Below are 19,366 nucleotides of genomic sequence, written 5' to 3' on the forward strand. Positions count from 1 at the left end.
TTATGATTTATATCCAACTTTTTATGTGTTTTCTATCCCCTAGCCAATGCTCAGGGATAGAAAAACACAAATCCTTGGAGATAAATCATATCGAACCACAAACCATGTGAGATCATATATATGTATCTCTGACTAATTGGCAATGACTTGCAGTTTACTAACAAACATTTCATTAATTAGAAATGAATTAGAAAAAGCTTATTCAAATTGTTTTGTATAAAGAGGTAGTTGCTTCTTGTAATAAAATTTTCAAAAATCTTTAGGGTTTTAGTTGGTTTTGGGATTTATTTTTTTCCAAAAGGTTTTTGTGCAAAGTATATTTTTCTAATAAAAATTTCAGCTGAATTATAAAAGATTCCATCAATCTGCATGGGATATTTTTTAGCTGAGTTGCGTAGCAAATCTCGACTTTTAAATTGGCGAAGGATAGGCGTTCAGTCGGGTGGATGGCGTCCACAATTAGCTTGTCTGGTCTCTAACCTTCATGCTTTTTGGTGCATCTTTGTGAGACTTATATAACATGATCACATCCAAAAGAGGAAGGTTCCTATTTATTTTGAGGTCAAAGGTCAAGGTCACTTTGTCACTAAATGCCATAGATTTGAGCTTGTCCAGTCATGCTACTTGGTGCGTCTTTGTCAGACTTCCATATTTTGATAACATCTGAAAGAGGAAGGTTCCTATTTATTTTGAGGTCAAAGGTCAAGGTCTCTTTTTCACTATATACTGTAGATTTGAGCTTGCCTCTAACTTTTATACATGTACTTGCTGGTGCATGTTTATCAGACTTCAAATCCTGATGACATTCAAGATTCATGTTGCTTTTGAAAGGTCAAGGTCATTATCACACTAAATACTTATTGCGGCCATTCAAAGCTTCGTACTTATAAACTATATTAAATATGTGCATGTTTTACTTCGTGAATGCAAGCGTGCATAATTTTCCAAACTGCAACTGGGCCATACGCATCTTTGATGCATTTTATAGCGATTTTTTTTTAATTCAGAAATGTATTTGATTGATTTAGATAAGGGAGATATAAATCAACATTTTAAGTGTTGTGACTGAGGAGGAGTGCTGCATATTTACTTATTATATAAGCTGAAAATAACATACAGTTAATTCTTGAATTATCACCACTTAATTCATCACCATTTTCATTATAATGCTGCATTTTTCTAAGAATGTTTCTCCTATTACTTGAGGTATGCTACACCAGAGAAATTTGTATAATGGATGAAAAGTGGAGGATATGTTCAACAATATATTGAAATTTCAATAGAAAAATATTTCAATTTAGCTATGGCTTTGCCACAAAAGAGAGGTTTCTGTTGAATTTCAGAGAAAATAAGCAAATTATTACATACCATGGAAACCATCCGAAATGTACGCATCAGGAAATCATATTCTAGCTTTTACTGTCCATAAAAAGGAGGACAATGTGTGATATTTTGATTGCAAAGATGAAATTCTTGTCAACCCTCCAGTTATCACGGCTCACCTGCCAGGAAACGGCCGTGTTGTGCACTAAATACCGACACTGGACGAGATGTTTAGATGACTTTGAACATACTGTGTATACATGTATGTTTCTTGTACATGTTTGTGTGTTGTTTTAAAAGGAAACCTTATGGATAATACAATTTTAATCATGTTAGAAAATTTGGAAAAAAAATATTACGAGATATTTTTACATTATTGTCATTACATATAAGTATTAGGAAAGATAACTCTTACATATATACAAGAATTGTAGCTCTTTCTGCCCAAGATGGAGGAAATTGAATTCATCGCCAAAGTATAACACCATAAATTCAAAAGGTGGCGGTTTATCGAGAGTTGACTGTACGTGTGATAATTTAAAATTCAACCACAAATCTGTACAATGCCTTTTGGCATGATTTTGAATGAAAAATCTGTACATAATTATGTCTCCCCACTTTCAGGGAGGGACATATTGTTTTTGTACTTTCAGTCCGACTACTGTATGTCCATTTGTCTGTCACAAAATCTTGTGAACGCTTCTCCTCCTAAATGGCTTTTCAGATAGACTTGAAACTTTGTATAATGCTTCATTGCCATTTGTAGATGTTCATATTGTTGAGACAGGAGGATCCAATAATTTCCTAAAAGTTATAGTGGATCTAAGAGGGGTGGAGGATGTTAAAATAGCTTGTGAGCGCTTCTCCTCCTATATGGCTCATCCGATAGACTTGAAATTTTGTACAATACTTCATTGCCATTTACAGAAATGCATATTGTAGCGACAGGAGGATCCAATTGTTATCCTTAAAGTTATAGTGGATCTGAGGGGTGAAGGGTGTAAAATAGTTTGTGAACACTTCTCCTACGATGCTTATTGGAGTTCATAATGTTTATGTTCCTGCTCATGCTTTCTCCTCCATACCATGCAGTACATGAAAGGGAGGAGGTTTCATTTAAAGGACTTCCAATATTGGGAGCGGGGGAGACATTTGTTTTTCATAAAAACAATCTCTTTAGATCTAAGGTTTTCAAAATGCACAAAATCTGTACAGAATATCAATTTTTCATTGTTGTTGAGACTTTTTCATCATTTCTAATTTTCTTATCGTACATGTATTGCATTTGCGATTACATGTAGTAAAGATTAGAGAGAAAAATCAAATCTAATTATTTAATAAGCAATGACAATTGTGGCTTGGTTTTTTCTTATACAAATCACCTGTTTGAGCTTATATTCCTGACCACAGTGCTGAGCACTTTTTTCTGAGACAAGTTCAACAATAGGAAATTGACATGGTATGCAGTCAAAACAATGGACTTTAATTTGAGTGAATTAACTGTTGGACCGAATTTCTAGGACTATAGACCTGAAAATCTACAATTTATCATTTCACATGAATTTGGATGTACATGTGTTAATGGGGTTGAAAGCAGTCTGTACATATCACATGTATGTAATAATGGAATTCTATTACTGAATTTGATTAGCATCATTTAAGCCCCTTTCACACGTTTACGGATGCGACGCCGGATCATCCCAGATGGTCAGTCCAGGATGGTCCATGACAATGTGTCATCACCGTGTACAAACAGTATATGCTTCCACCGGCGTCCGGGACCATCCAGATGGGTCAATTTAGCCAAACCAGGAATAAAATTAAACATGTTTAATTTTCTCCCCAGATCGTTTCGGAAGAAAATCCTCCGTATTGATCCGGGGACGTGCGGGTAGCTAGCAGGCTTATCTGGAGGGAAACCAGCGTTTTCCATTTCTGCGTCGTGATAACACCATGTTGACACCGGCATTACGACGTCACAGAGCCCAAAGACACCAGATCACCCCGGATGACTATAGAACTTTGCATACGGTGTTGACCGGCTCCTGATCCGTGAATGTGTGAGAGGGGCTTTAGATTTCGGGATAAAATTTTATCCAATCAAAAATTGTCTCAATCGGTGTCTTTATGTAAGATGTTGATTTTTGGGAATTAAAATTTGTTCAACTTCCCTTTGTCATCATACACATGAATATATTGTAAAAGACTTTAGTGTGGGTCCATTCACATCCTCATTTTATTTGATATAATCATGCATGTTGCAGAAAACGGTCTCCAAACAATATAATCTTGTACACACATGTATTCAAAAGCTAGAAGTCCCGTGGGGATCGGGGTTAGAATAGGTCCTCAGTACCCCTTGCTTGTCGTAAGAGACGACTAAATGGGGCGGTCCTTCGGATGAGACCGCAAAAACCGAGGTCCCGTGTCACAGCAGGTGTGACACGATAAAGATCCCTCCCTGTTCAAAGGCCATAAGCACCAAGCATTGGCCTAAATTTGCAGCCCTTCACCAGCAGTGGTGACGTTTCCATATGAGTGAAATATTCTCGAGCGGGACGTTAAACAATATTCAATCAATCAATCAAAAGCTAGAATTTAAATTGATCGAGAGCTTATTTCAAATTATGAACACCATATAAACAGATCTGTTTGTTTTACAAAATGAAAGGAAAAGATATATTCACGTGTGTATTTGAAAAGTGAAGTTGAAGCATCACATGCTAGGCACTATATGGAAATGTTAATTGCATGATAGAGGGTTGAAGGTTAAGACATACTACATGATAAGCCTTACCGGTAGTTTCTACACTTAATAAATAAATGAATATATAAAATCACTGATCCAATGTTAACTGTGCAAACTTGGTGAAAATAAATCAATATTGGACTTCAATAAATAGATAATAGCAGAATTATTTTGATATATGCAGTAATTTTTTTTCCTCTTTAAAATGTTTGAAAATTTTCAACTCCCGAGAGTTCTGCACTTTGATTATTTTGATGCTTTTTATATTTTTGCATTAGCACTAAAGATGTAGAATATGAGTGATATGTTAAGGTACACTTTCAGAAACTGGAGTTGTATGTCATCATACTAGATGTATTTACTTTTCCTATATTAAGACTTATTTCCACGGTAATAAGGGAATGTTTAGTATTGACACAAAAGAAATTGAGAGGAAGAGGTGATTCAGGTCGGGGTTTCTTTAGGTAGGTCGGTATTTGTCTTTTAGCATTCTATTCTTCTGTGTTTGCCAAAGCAAACATAAAATTGTCATGCATTTCTTAAGATAAGCCCTGCAATGTATATTCAGTTCATCTGTAGACAACCTAGTAAAGGCTTTGAATTTATTTTGATAGTTGTAATTACGTGATTATGAAATGTGACTGTTTGTTTAATGTGATTTGCATCGGTCCGTAGATTGTGTACATATGACTGAGGGCTGTTGTGTTCTGTATATACTCGCAGACAGACAGGCAGGCAGGCAGAAAGGATCACGTACAGAGGAACCACACATAGAAAAGAACAGAAAAACAAGCGGTAAATATTACTTATATTATAAATACATGTACCATCAAATTCTTTTTTCTGGAGGTAATGAGAGTATACATGCAAACTTCTCATTCTTCATTAATCATTGTATGGTAAAAGAAATAAAATGAAGCTTGCAGGATTCTGGATAGAAATGTTTAAACAGGATGCTGGATAGAAATGTTTTAACCTTATGGAAGGAAGTATGCTGGATATAAATGTTTTAACCTTATGGAAGGAAGTATGTTGGATATAAATGTTTTAACCTTATGGAAGGAAGTATGCTGGCTATAAATGTTTTAAGAGGATGCTGGATAGAAATTTTGTTTTCTGTCCTGCTAGCACTTAAATTGCTATAAACTTTAATTATTCTGAGGGTGAGTTGATCATTTGGACACATCAGACTTGTTAGTTTACATATTTCCCTTTTATTAATTTCCTGATTTTTAAGTCTCCCAAACTAAGTATGGAATCAGACTTGTCAGTTTACATAGCTACTTTTTATACACCCGTCTTTAGACCGTACATATTATGGTACAGCAATGTCTACGTTTGTACATCTGTCTGTCCGTCCATTCGGGGTTTCCTGTTTTTAATTTCATTTCTCTGTCACATATCAAGTTGAAACTTGCTAAGTAACTTCTTTGTGCATCAATTTAGATCATGTTGCAATTTTGATCCATTTCAACCTCTCTTGCGGGAGTTTTTCCCCTTTATTTGAACATTATTGTCATATGGTGGGTACATAATTTGTCCGACAAATTTCTCCCACAATTTCAAGTGAAGACCATCTTGTTTACAAAGTGATTTTATGGGTATTGAAGATGTGCACGTGGCAGGTTGTTGCATAACTTGGTCCGTTTTGAGTACATAGAGAGTACATGATTTGTCTGTTTCTCCTTCCAGTTTTCAAGTGAGAACCTTCTCATTTTACGGAGTATTTATATGGGTATGGAAGGTGTGCATGTGGCAAGGATTTTGATTTTCCTCAGTTTTTGAGAAAATTACAGGTTGTTGAACTTTGCTAGTCTGCTTTGAGGAACTATTTACATAGAGAGTACATGATTTGTCTGTTTTTCCTTCCAGATAGTTTTCAATTGAGGACCTTCTTGTTTTACAGAGTATTTGTATAAGTATGGAAGATGTGCATGTGGCAAGGCTTTTGATTTTCCTCAATTTTTGAGAAAATTACAGGTTGTTGAACTTAGTCTGTTTTGATGAAATATTATAATAGATAAAGGACATGGTTTGTCCTTTTAAATCCTCTCACAGTTTAGAAGCTAGGGTATTTGTAAATAACTTAAAGATGTGCATAGTGCATGAATTTTGATTCTCAACAATTTTTGATTTTCTTTGATGTTTTAAATATTTACAGGTTTTGTTGAACTTTGTTAAATTTGGGGCAATATTTTATACGCAGAACTCTTGGTTTGTCTATCTACCTCCTGTCACAGTTTTAACTAAGACCCTTTATTCATATGATGCAAAGAAAGAATGTAACAGCCTGATGATGGCTGATACATGTACTACCTGAAGCAAAGTTCTACAAATTATGGCTTAAGAAAAACACCCTATGTAAGCATTTTCACAGGCCTATCATGTACCGTTTGTGGTACTCTTGTTATATTTTGATATTAATTTCCAGATGTTTAAGTCTTAAATTTCCAAGTTATTACTTACATTAGAGGCAAGATCAAAATATGGATGTCGGATGAAAATCTGAATAAAAACTCCTGTAATTAAGTTTCTGTCATCCGACATCGATTACACTTAAGTGGAAAAAGAAAAACTGACAAGTGATTGTTAAAAACCACAAAATGATATTACATTTTAATGAACATTTAAAAGTTTTAATCTACACTTTCATTTGTGAATAAACAATATAAAAGGTATACACAGTGTTATTTATATTTGTATGTTTTTACTTGTTTTAAAATCGATTAGTTTCAACATGCATTCATCATTTCATCATATTTTAAGTTTTAAGGGGGGAGGGGGAAACTATGTGAATTTGGGTTTTTCGTCAGGTATTGAACTTTAGGGATGTGTGTTCGTGAATCAGGAATTGGCTAGTTTCCAGATGACCGTTCTTGCAGACCATGTCCAAAGCATTAGAAGTTTGAAAAGATATGACTAAGGACCAGTAAACACTGTTGATGGTTTCCATCCACTCACCTAGCTTGGTCTAGAGTTATGGCTCTTTGCTCTCTGGTAATAATAAGCTATCTTGCTGATAATCATGAAAGTCTTAACCAAACCATTAAAAGTCTGGAAATGTTTGTCAAGGACTACTAAACATAGACTATAGGTTCAGAAGATTAGGTAAAAAAAAAAACAATTTTCGGTTTTTTTAGTTTGTTGTTAAATCTTTCTGAAGCCAAAAAAACCTTACTAAATAGGGATTTTTTGCCAAATGTTAAAGAAATTTGTAGGAAATGCAATTGCATTTGTGATGTTATATACAGGAAATGTATTATCATTATGATTAGCTTGGGCAATTGCTTTACTTTTAATTGTGTCTCTCCTTCCCAGAAGGGGGACATATTGCTTTTAGTGTGAAGAATTCTTCTTCTTCGTCTGACCATCCCTCTGAACCGTTTAGCTCACCTGAGCTTTTTTGATCATTCGTCTTCTGTCCGTCTGTAAACTTTTCATACTTTCAACTTGTTCTCCAGAACCACTGGGCCAATTTCAACCAAACTTGGTAAAAATCATCCTTGGGTTAAGTAAGGGGATTCAATTTTGTTCAAATGAAGGACCATTTGCCTTCCAAAGGGGAGATAATCACAAAAATGCAAAAATAGGGTGGAGTCATTTAAAAATCTTCTCAAGAACCACTGAGCCTGAAAAGCTATAATTTACATGAAAGCTTCTTGACAGTGAAGATTCAAGTTTGTTAAAATCATGACCATCGGGGGGGAGGGGGTTTTAGGATGGGGCCACAAAAGGGGATCAAATCCTTTTCATGCAAGAACCACTAGGTCATAAGAGGGGAGATTTACCTGAAAGCTGGTACAAAGTGGATTCAAGTTTATTTAAATCCCCGGGGGTAGGGTGAGGCTGTGATGCGGTACTTGCCAATTTATACAAACCGGCCACTCCATAACTTTCAAAAACAGAATGAACTTCAATGTAAATTCAACTATGACATGTAAATCTAAAAAATCTACTTTATTGTATGACGTGCCCTACACGTCGAGAGAATTATTTAGGACAAACAGGAACCAGATTGGCTGACCGTGTTTGTGTACATAAACAACAGATCAGAGATCCTACAATAAGAAACACACCGTGTAGCGGACATTTTGATTCGTGCGGTGAAGACAATTTTTATATTTTTCCGTTTTACAAAGTAAAAGAATAAAATGAACAATTACGCAGAGCCAAGGAAAACTATTTCATAAAACTGTTTAAGCTGAAACTAAACTGTTAAATTTTTTACTTCATCTTATTTAACATGTATACGTTTTACATAGTGTGTCTCCTTTAATGTACAGGAATTCAGAGGCGCTTAAAACTATAATACACTGAACTGTTTAAAATATTTCCGTATTTTTAAAAGTGCCTAACATTAACATTGTATAATGTTCTGACGTCACAATCATGACTGTATTATGTTTAACGTTGCCCACATAACGTCACGAGGATGACGTCATAATAGAACTTGTTTACATTGTTTAAAAATCTACTGACGAAAGTGCTATAGATAAAAGTTTGAGTACTGGATTTTGTTTTTTGACTATATATATTGACAACATATACATTTCCTCCATTCTGAGTTGATCGATGCAGTGATCTGTTTGTTTTGATGGAGAAATATATACATCTGTCAGCTGTCGCCACCAAACCAAATCGAAGTAGACTCCCTAGGCAATATGTGTTGGACTATATTAGATTGGCATCCCATATGTGCTCATTTGGCCATTGATTATCGATGTGTGCAACAAGTGTTGTCTCCCCTTAAAAAATTGGCTTGCAGCTGTACCACGGATGGTGAAACATGTTTATTGTGTATTGATGACAGGACATCGATCTGGATAAGTAAAAACTTGAAGTAACATGGTGAAAGGCTAGTGTCAGATGGTGTTTCATTCATTTTGACTCCTTTAATATGATTCAAGTTCGTTTTTAAAAAATATGAGATATTCGTTTTGGATGTTTGAAATCTTTCTAAATGTGTTGATAATCAATGTGAGGTTTGCCTCCCTTTCATCATGTACTGGACCATTTTGTATATAAATTTGTAGAAGTCTGTTCTTACATACCCCTCTGACCTTTAAAATGTTAGCAAGAACTTGACCTGATATAGAAAGACCTCAAGTCTATTGTAAGTGACCTTGGCCCTATAAAGTGACCTTGGCCCATTTTCTGTTCCTTACCCTATACGCGTATATCAGCCCTGGTTGCCAGGTGGTTACAGCTTTGTAACCATGAAGTTCTAGGTCCAATTCTTCAGTCTGCAGAGCGACTCCTGATTTTCCTTATTTTGCCTTATTTTGAGCTGTTTCTGATTTTTTCCTAATTTTGGGTAAAATTCTCCTCAAAGTCCTGATTTTCAACATTTATCCTCCTCAAAAAATGCAATGTGTTAAATTCTTGTGTAAAATCAGAATCAATATGTGTTATGGAGGTACTCCACATCGTCATAATGGCTGCATGACTTTCTTTAAAAACGTGGAGGAAAATATCAATATCAGCAATATTTGACTTTTCATTTTCAGTTTAAATATCTAGCCGATTAGCTGACAGTAGGTTAGCACACCAACTGCTGAACTTTAGGTTGCAGGTTCAAGTCCAGCAGGGGTTTTTAATTTTTTTTTCAGATTATCTTCTACTAAAACTGTATTTTTTGACAAAATAAAGTAAATTTAAAAATTTTCAACTTCAAAATATTGTTGTACATATTCTCCACTTTTCATCTACATCAAATTTCTCTGGTGTAGCATACCTCCTTAATTAGAGAAAATAATTGCTGTTCAACACATAGTTTGTGACATTTTCTATATAAATGTCACATTATGAAAAGGATTAATTGATTGAATATTGTTTGACGTCCCTCTCGAGAATATTTCACTCATATGGAGACGTCACCATTGCCGGTGAAGGGCTGCAAAATTTCGGCCTATGCTCGGCGCTTATTGCCTTTGAGCAGGGAGGGATCTTTATCGTGCCACACCTGCTGTGACACGGGACATCGGTTTTTGCGGTCTCATCCGAAGGACCACCCCATTTAGTCGCCTTCTACGACAAGCAAGGGGTACTGAGGACCTATTCTAACCCAGATCCCCACAGGATTTAAGAAAAGGGGGGGGGGGGGAATCAAGAATAATGTCTGTGGTAGTCCAGAGTAGCAAAATATCTTTATTTGAAGTCAGAATATTTAAGCAAACTTTACCGTTTTCCAAAATTTGTGTTAAGTATACAAATTATTATTTGCTGAATATAAGTAAGATAATTTTTGAAGCACAGAAATGGCTTTATCAGACATTTTATTTTTATTAATTCTATTGGTCTGCATCCATTGTTGTCTGTTGTGCATTAACAACTGAACATTTTAAATTTCTTGATATAACTACCATTCCAATAGTCCTTTCATAGTGAATTTTGCAAACCCAGGGTTTTGACTCGAGGATATGGGTCCAAATTAGTCAAACCGTTTAATGTTAATATATATATTATTCTATGTAAAGCCTGTCATCAGCATATGCACGTTTGGGGGCATTGAAGTTTTAAGAACACATATTGTATTATACTGTTGCTGAACATTAGCTTTTAGCTTAGATATTATGAACAGGAAATTTTTTTCTAGATTTCATAGACCTTGGAACTAGTGATACTTTTAACTAGTACTCAGGTGACCAATACGGCCTGTGGGACTCTTGTTTGTTGTACAAATATATTGAGTAGTCCAATAAATGGAAGTGAGGAAAATGGCCTAAGACATTCAGTGTATCAAGGGCAGTATTTGCCATTTCTTGCATTTGAAATTCTAATCTGTACCAGTATTTCAAAGTTATAATTCTTAAAGTAAATTTCTGAGCATTCATGGAAAACGGAATGTCTTACTTAGAGGGATGTTAGATGGCCATTTTGTTTGATTTTATTTTTTACTTTTCCTTGTTTTCTCCTTATTTTATGGGGTTTTTTTTTTACATGACTCCAGATTTTTAACCAAACCTGCTCCTGATTTCCTAATTGTTTAATGCTTTACAGACAGATCTTTTTCCATTGATGTTTGTTAATACTGTTCATGTGCTAAGTGCATGTGTTTCGCATAGTAGGGAAAGTCACAGGTCTTTTGGATATGACCTAAATAATGGAAGTCCCTTGTCACCGTAAGTTTTGCATAATAAAGAACCATAATTGCTATGACCTTGAACACTGCATAGGCCAAAATTTGTCACCCTTCACCAGCAACTGGTGACGTCTCTCTGTGATTGAATTTGTTCTCAAATGAGACAATTATAAAACAGCAATCAAAACAAAGCTATATCTACTGTATTACTGTATAAAACAGGATATGCAATGTAGCATTAAAACTTTTCCACAATAAAATCTTCATCTCAAGTATGTTTATGCTTTTAGTAAGTGCTGCTGTCTACTTCAACCAATGCTAGCCAGATCCTGTATGTAATGTATAAATAACAAGCCAGTTTGGATTCATTATGACATTTCAATGAAGAGAGCAATCTAGTTGTTGCTGTAACCAATATTAATCATGATTCCATGATGAACAATAATCAGGACCATTCCAGCAAGCAATGATCATGATCGCCTTTCAAATTAATGAGGTATGCAGAAAATTTACACACCTTGCAGGTATCAGCTCATCAAATTTCTGGGATTAGCAGTATTTAGATAAGAATTGTCAAAATATGATATTGATTTTTACAAGGTGACGTAGTCAGCATTGTATAGTCAGTGTCCAAATGAAATGATAGACTGCTGATTTACTATGATTTTCATTTGACCAATTCTTGAATATTTATGACTCTTCCAACTCATTCTCCCAATGGATAATGATCGATTGGCAACTTTATTATAATGAAGTCTGATATACTCATCTTTTCCCCTGTTAATTCTTAAAATGAGGTAGAAAATTACAGATTTTTAGATTTGTTTACTTTTATCCATTTACTCTGAAAATAGAGTTCATGGGAGATAAGTAATGATTTCTTCCAAAAAAGGATGCTTTCTAAAAAACGGAAAACCCTCAGTTAATTATCAGCATTGTTTTATGAGTTATTCTAAACAAAAATGAAAATCAGTTACAATGTGTAGTGTATGTATTCATCCGATAGCTAGTAAATACATGTGTGTTTGTTTATTGTCGACATCTATCTCGAAGAGCATTCTGGGAAGAAACGCTGATACTGCTCTAAGTCACCGAAAAAGTTATCGTCATTTATCTAAAATATTTAATTACTTTCCTTTCAATTTTTCAATTAGTAAAAAGTAAACAAAAAATAGACAGGATATATATCTGGGTCATTTGACGTTGTATTGACCAATTTGAAGTAGGTCACGTCCATGTAATTTCAGTTGCATTATATTTATTACGTAATGACGTTGTGCTGAGCCTGCTATAATGGAACAGTCGATCAGCTTTAAAAAGAATAATAAAAGCTGCATGGACTCATTCAGAAAAAAAATATTGGTCCTCTAGGAAGATTTTTTTGAAAAGAATTTATGATTTTTTTTTTTTTGATTTTTTTTTGACATTAGAACGTCCTATGGAATTTTAAAAAAAACAATTTATGTTATTGCACATGTAGTTAGGTAGTAGTCTAAGAGCAAACGTTGTAGAGAAAAACGATGGTTCAGTTTGTGCATGGTGTGTATACTTGCATCTTCTATAAAATTGTACAGCATTTCAATTGGAGACAAAATATTAAAGTGAGAAAGCCTAATTATTCAATATCGCATTTCTTATTAATAAATAAGAATTATCAACAAATGTCCAGGATAAAATTTTACAAGAATTAATATTTGAGAGGTGTACACAGGTATTGATTATTAAGAGAAAAGTGGATTAAAAATAGGAGTGAATTCAAGAGATGAAATGCCACATCATTTACATAAAGTGAAAAATTCAAGAGATGAAACAAATATGATTTGCATTGGTTCACTCTGAAGAATTCAAGGAATGAAACATTAATCAAAATTATTTGCAGGATTATAGATTAATTATGATGATTGATTGATTGAATATTGTTTAACGTCCCGCTCAAGAATATTTCACTCGTATGGAGACGTCACCAATACCGGTGAAGGGCTGCAAAATTTAGGCCTATATGCTCGGTGCTTACAGCCTTTGAGCAGGGAGGGATCTTTACTGCCAATGGAGTTCCGCCAGAATCGATTATACGTATTCCTGTTTCGATGACCTTGTAACTTGCTAATTTTAAGACAATTAAGCAGCAGAATTCTGCACTCATTGCAGCCCCATCCAATGTTTTTTTACCAACTCCAAAATATAGACAATTCAATTCAGGAGTTGACATGCTTTTTGATTTGCAAGAGATGAAACAAATGCAAGAGTTGACACAATCTTTGATTTACAATTAAGAGATCAACAACTCATGAGATGACGTTAATTTTGCAAGTTAAATAAAGTCTTAGTAATTGAAAATTTTAAAGAGATGGTACATGTAATCATTAAAACAATTTGAGTATTATTTCTTTCGACAACATGGAGCTACTGCAACCTCATCTTTAGGAAAACATGGAGTTTTACTGGTCACCTGAGTCAGTGTACACCATCATCTGTCGTGTGTAACAATTGAACTTTTTTAACTTCTTCAAATTTTGATAACTGCCCTTCCAATTCGTTTGAAATTTGGTATAAAGCATCTTTTGAACTAGGGTGACATAAATGATAAATTTGAGGATTTCTGCACCTCCGGGCTGAGGAGTGGGTAAAATTTGACCATTTTTTAAAAAGAATTCTTCTCTACAACCCCACATTTTTAGGGATAATTAAATTAATACATAGTGATGTAGAGCCGGTGAGCCTCTACCAAATTTGTAAATTTCATGATCCTCGGGGTAGATGCATGTTCTCAAAATCCAGGGTGGGACCAAACCTGGCATAAAGTGTTTATGTGTAAAAAATAATATCTTCTTTAACATTATTGATACTAAATTGAAACTAAATGGATATTTTGAAGGAGAGGTAGACATTTATCAAAATTGTAAATTTCAGAATCCAAGGAGTATAGGACCGGGGTTTTGGTACCAGAGTGGGACCAGAATGGTCATAGTGATTAAATGTCTTTTTTTAATTTTGCTGATACTGCATGTATAAAAACTGAAGGCATATTTAGGAAAGCAGAAAGGGATGTACAAAGATTGGAATTTCGCAACCCAAGGGTAGATTCAAAATAGTCATATAGTGTTGATGTAACATAAATTATAATCATTGTATCTTTCAACAGTAGGAACACTTTTGGGGACTTTTGTGGGTTTTTTTTAATTTTGGAGAACACATTTTGTTTTATACTGCTGCTGAATATAAAAATGTAGTCTATATATACAGAACAGGAAAATTATTCTGTAACTCTTGGAGCTTGTGATACTTTTAAATAATGCCCAGCTGACTGATAAGGTACGGACATCTGTGAGCCTTTTGTTTGATCATGCATTATAGAAACAAATCACTGGGAATTTCAAAAATCCCACCAATGTGCCTGATACAATTAATTTCAACCTGTTTTCAGAGACTTTGTTCAAACATTTATACCGGTATGGTGATAACTTGATCCCTAGTTAGCTCACCTGAGCTGAAAGCTCAAGTGAACTTTTCCAATCGCCTTTTATCTGCTGTCTGTCTGTCCATCTGTACATCTGTAAACTTTTTACATTTTTTACTTCTTCTCCAGAACCACTAGACCAAGTTCAACCAAACTTGTCAAAAATCATTCTATGGTGAAGGGCTTTTAAGTTTGTTCAAATGAAGGGCCATACCCCTTCAAAGGGATAATCAGGAAAATGCAAAAATAGGGTGAGATCATTTAGAAATCTTCTTAAGAACCACTGGGCCAGAAGAGCTGAAATTTGCAGAAAAGTGTCCTGACATAGTGCAGATTCAAGTTTGTTAAAATTATTACCCCCGGGGGAAGGATGGGGCCACAATAGGAGATTAAAATTTAACATAAAAATTTATAGAGATAATCTTTAAAAATCCTCTTCTCAAAAACCACTGGACTAGGAAAGTACAAATTTACATGAAAGCTTCCTGACATAGTGCAGATTTAAGTTTGCTAAAATCATTCCCCCATGGGTAGGATGGGGCCACAAAAGGGGATCAAAGGTTTACATACAAATATATAGGGAAAATCATTAAAAATTTGAATGATATAAAAAGAAACTTTATTGTACTAAAAATAATGAAATGAAAAGACAACAATGAGATTTCTTTAAATAATGTGTAACTGTTAACATTCACCAGGGATTTGATATTTTTCTGAAGGAAGCATATGATGCAAATTCACTAGTTTGTATTGTTCATAAAAAGGGTAATGAAAAATCACTAGGAGAGTGGATTGCTTCAAGAAGGTGATTTGTTGTAGAGGTGTGTCATAGTTTCATGTAATCATTCATATCTTCGTTTACATCATTTGCCTTTATCATTTCTACCTTTCTATTGATCAAGATCAATTAACACATGTATCAATATCGAATATTTACATGGGTGATATGATTGATGGTTTTGAAGACAATGGTCCTTTCCTTTCTCTTGCTTTGCTTTGCCTTAAATCTCTGCTTTGCAATCAATTAAAAGGATCGATTTTAGCTACCATGGACTTAAAATTCTAGGTATTTAATCCTCAATAATTTCTCATTAAAGCTAAATGTTACTCTAAACAATGACAGCATGTGGATTTAAATCTGCTTCCTGTTGTTTTCTTATTTCACCTTCAAGGCATCAATTCTTCCCTTGCAGCATAGGGTGATTGTTTAGAGTTTAATGCCATTTTGCAGCAGTTAACTCTATAAGATATGATCGATTTTGAAGAGTGTTGGAACAGCATAGGAGTGAAACAGAATAGACATACAGTATAACATAAGTACCTTTGTGACATTTTGCATTGATCGTCACCTAGTTTCAGTACTTTCAGTACTTGGATTAAATACTGGTGGTGGTGTTCTGTAAATCCATTTAAAGGGAAGATAACTTTTGTCACTGTGTGTAGATTTGTAAGAACTCAATCTGCTCAGCATTTTGAATAACCAAACAAAAAATGAAGGGACCTGACACTTTTGTGCCACTTATACCATTGATGGTGCCTGGTTTTGGCAGGACCTGACAAGTCAATAATCACCTATACTATAGGTAGTGTCTCAGAAATGAAATGGACAGTGTCTTGTGCACATGTATGTGAGCAAGAAATATGTGAGTACTTGAACTTTAAGACGTATTGAAAAAGAAAAGGCAACAATGCATCAGATTTTTCCACAGATATTAAAATGAAGTTAGGAGATGCTTCATTCTGTTGTGTCTGCTGCTCCCGTAAGACAAAGTTGGTTATTAATGAGGGAGAAATGAGAAATGTGTTGGACTTTTAAGTAGCCTTGATCAGGTGTTCACTGGGTTTTCAATCTTTGCAATTAAGTCGCAAAGCATGAAATATATTGAAAATGTCCCCAACATTCAGGTGCGGATATGAGTGAATGATGAGAGAAACAAACAGTGGATGCATAGCGCAGCTGTTAAGGCTTCTTGTAGGGGTGCTCTCAGGTGGACTTCAGTAATCAGGCGACCTCTTAGAGTGGTTAGTTTGTACAGTACAAATGGGGACCAGTAAACACACGATCTAGAAGACGTATTAACAGAGGAAGAACTCCTTCACAGTCAGAACAAACAGATGCGTACAGTATTCTTAGTTCTTTAATATTGCAAATAATTAAGAAAATGGTTGTATTTTAGAATAATGATGGGGATGATGAATGTGGACAGCCAGTAGGTATGATGAACACCATCTGTATATGTGACATACTTCCTGGTGGAATACCAAAAACATTGTGTCAAATTTGACCAGATCTCTGGGAAGGGGGCTGAAGAGATGCTTACAAAAGATGTGTATCTATAGAATTTTTGCAGTTGGTGCTTTGAATTTGTATTACTGTAAAGGAAAATAATAATAAGGATCCCAATAAAAAAAAATAAGTTAGTTATGACAAAAACATTCAAAATAAACATAAATATTGTGTTTGGGGTGGGTGAAGGGAGTTTGTTGGGTGTGGGAAGTTTGTTAGGAGGGGTTGCTTGGTGTGGGAAATTTGATGGGTGTGGGAATTTTATTGGGAGGGGGTTATTGGGAGTGGAAGTTTAATGGGTGTGGGAATTTTGTTGGAAGGGGGAGGGAAGTTTGTTGGGAGGGGTGGGGAGTTTGTTCAGTAGTTACAACGATCCCTCTCCACTTCCCAATGATGAGTCATGTAACAGCAGATTGATGAAAGAGACAGCTGGCAACTAATAATAATCTGGTCAATTAATGGACATAGGTCAGTCATACTGGGCTGGAAGGCATGGGTTACAGATTCTAAGGTGATGACAGGCTGGCCTGCCCTACAACAAAGTGTGATGAGATGTAGAGGTGCTATCACAGATTATGTTGTAGACACCTGTCAGCCTCATTAAGATAACATCTACTTTATACTAGAAGTTGTTAACTGGGAGAATTTAATGAGGAACAGTATGATATCTGATATCGTAGTATGAAAATCTGTGTATGTATATATATATATATGAATGTATATATGTATGTTACCCTGTTCGCTGTGTGAAGTTCTTTCAGCCTGGTTTCCTATTTCAGATCACTTTGACAGGTTAATAGTTTGATAATGTGAATGGACTACATGGTAAGTTTGAACCAGGAGTAAAAAATCCTCAGCTGAGTTAAATCATAATTGCTTTTTAACAGCACGTGCAACGTCATCTTATTATCTCAAACTGCTGAGGTGCAAGTACTTTCAATCATGAAGAAAGAGAATTAGATAGTACCATATTATATGAATACAAGTCAGTAAGACATATATAATATAAGTAATTATTATTGATATGCAGTAAGTCTAGAGATAACTTGATATATTTTATATGAACATTTGTGTCAATTTATTGTCTATCTTGTAAAACCAAAAATATCTATATGTTTGAGCATACATTTGTCTTTTAGATCACCCCTCCCCCTCCCCCAAACAGGGAATGAATTTTGAAAGGACACAGAACAGCTTTTGAAATAATTCTGGCCACAATGGCATACCTCAGTTTGTAAAATCAATAGGATGTGTTATTCCTCCTTACAAAGGTTTAAAAATGACATTATGTAGGTATACTGCTTTTAATGGTGCTCAATATCTATATTGTTTAACACATTCAGTAACTTCTTGTAGGTGATTACTGTGTCTGTGATAGACAGGCAGTGTGGAGGAATGTGGATAAAGATTTATTAATGGTGACAAATCCAGCAGGGCCCCCAGCAGGGGACATCACTCTGACTAGGCTTTCTTTCTCCACTCCCTGTCTCGACCAGTCTATTCTGTAATAGCTAGTCATTTTTTCTCTGGATCAGTCTCCAGATCGATCTGACAGATTCTTTAACTTCAATCATTGGGTCTCCTGTGCATTTGACATGTTGATTTCCACATTCATTCTGATTCCTATTCTGGAGGTCATGAGAAATGGGGAGCTTTTGAAGAAATACAGTCAGATTTCAGAGAGTTTTTCTTATATTGAATGCATGATGCTTTTCTATACTGTTTTCAGACAATCCTTTTAAACTTGCTAGAGATGTTCCTGTTTGTGACGTTCTGTCATAAAAAAAAAATCTATTTTAAACATTATAGAAAGTAGTGAATTACAACAAAAAACCAGGCCTTGTATTACTGAATTCTTCTTGCCAATTTTTCTTCAGTTTAAAAATTTGTAATGAAGAGAAAATCGGGTTTTATCCAATCCAAATCTGCCAAGATATTTTCAGTTTTCTGGACATTTATTAAAGAGATGTGTTGAAATCAGCAGAAAGAACCTTGAAAAGAGTTAAATTTTGGACTTTTTGATATGAATATTTAGTACATGTATGTTCCTATATATCGTCGACTGACCAGTTTCGGTGACCTTAGTGATAAACCGTGATTTTCTCATTAATAATTTGGATTAAATAAATAAACAATACACCTACCTTTAAAGTAATGGAATTCCTTTACTTTCATCCAAAAATTCCAATTTCATTGAATATATTTTCGTAACAAAAAACATGTCACTTTGTGATCCTAAAACGGTGACGTCACCTATTTCGGTGACCATTGTTAATACAAGTTTACCAAAAGTTTGTAACTGTAAAAACATTTATACAGGAGGAATGTGCAACTAAACGTCAATGAATAACATAACATAGTGTAGAGTTCTAGACTTTTGGTATACTTTATATTAATTTGAAGGTTTGTTTGAAAAAGTAATAAGTAAATGGGCTTATTTGCTCTGTGTATGTTTGCAAACACTACGGC

General features: G+C 34.8%; 1 protein-coding gene across 1 annotated transcript in view; it reads left to right on the forward strand.

Annotated features, from left to right (window-relative positions):
- Positions 1 to 258, forward strand: part of LOC125677249 (CD109 antigen-like) — a 291,878-nt gene extending 291,620 nt beyond the window's left edge. Inside the window, exon 39 of the mRNA XM_048915256.2 lies at positions 1 to 258. This exon is cut by the window's left edge and continues 2,532 nt beyond it. The gene's annotated coding sequence lies outside the window, so the exon portion shown is untranslated.
- Positions 259 to 19,366: the final 19,108 nt, after the last annotated feature.

This window comes from Ostrea edulis, chromosome 1 (genome assembly GCF_947568905.1).
Source record: "Ostrea edulis chromosome 1, xbOstEdul1.1, whole genome shotgun sequence".
NCBI lineage: Eukaryota > Metazoa > Mollusca > Bivalvia > Ostreida > Ostreidae > Ostrea > Ostrea edulis.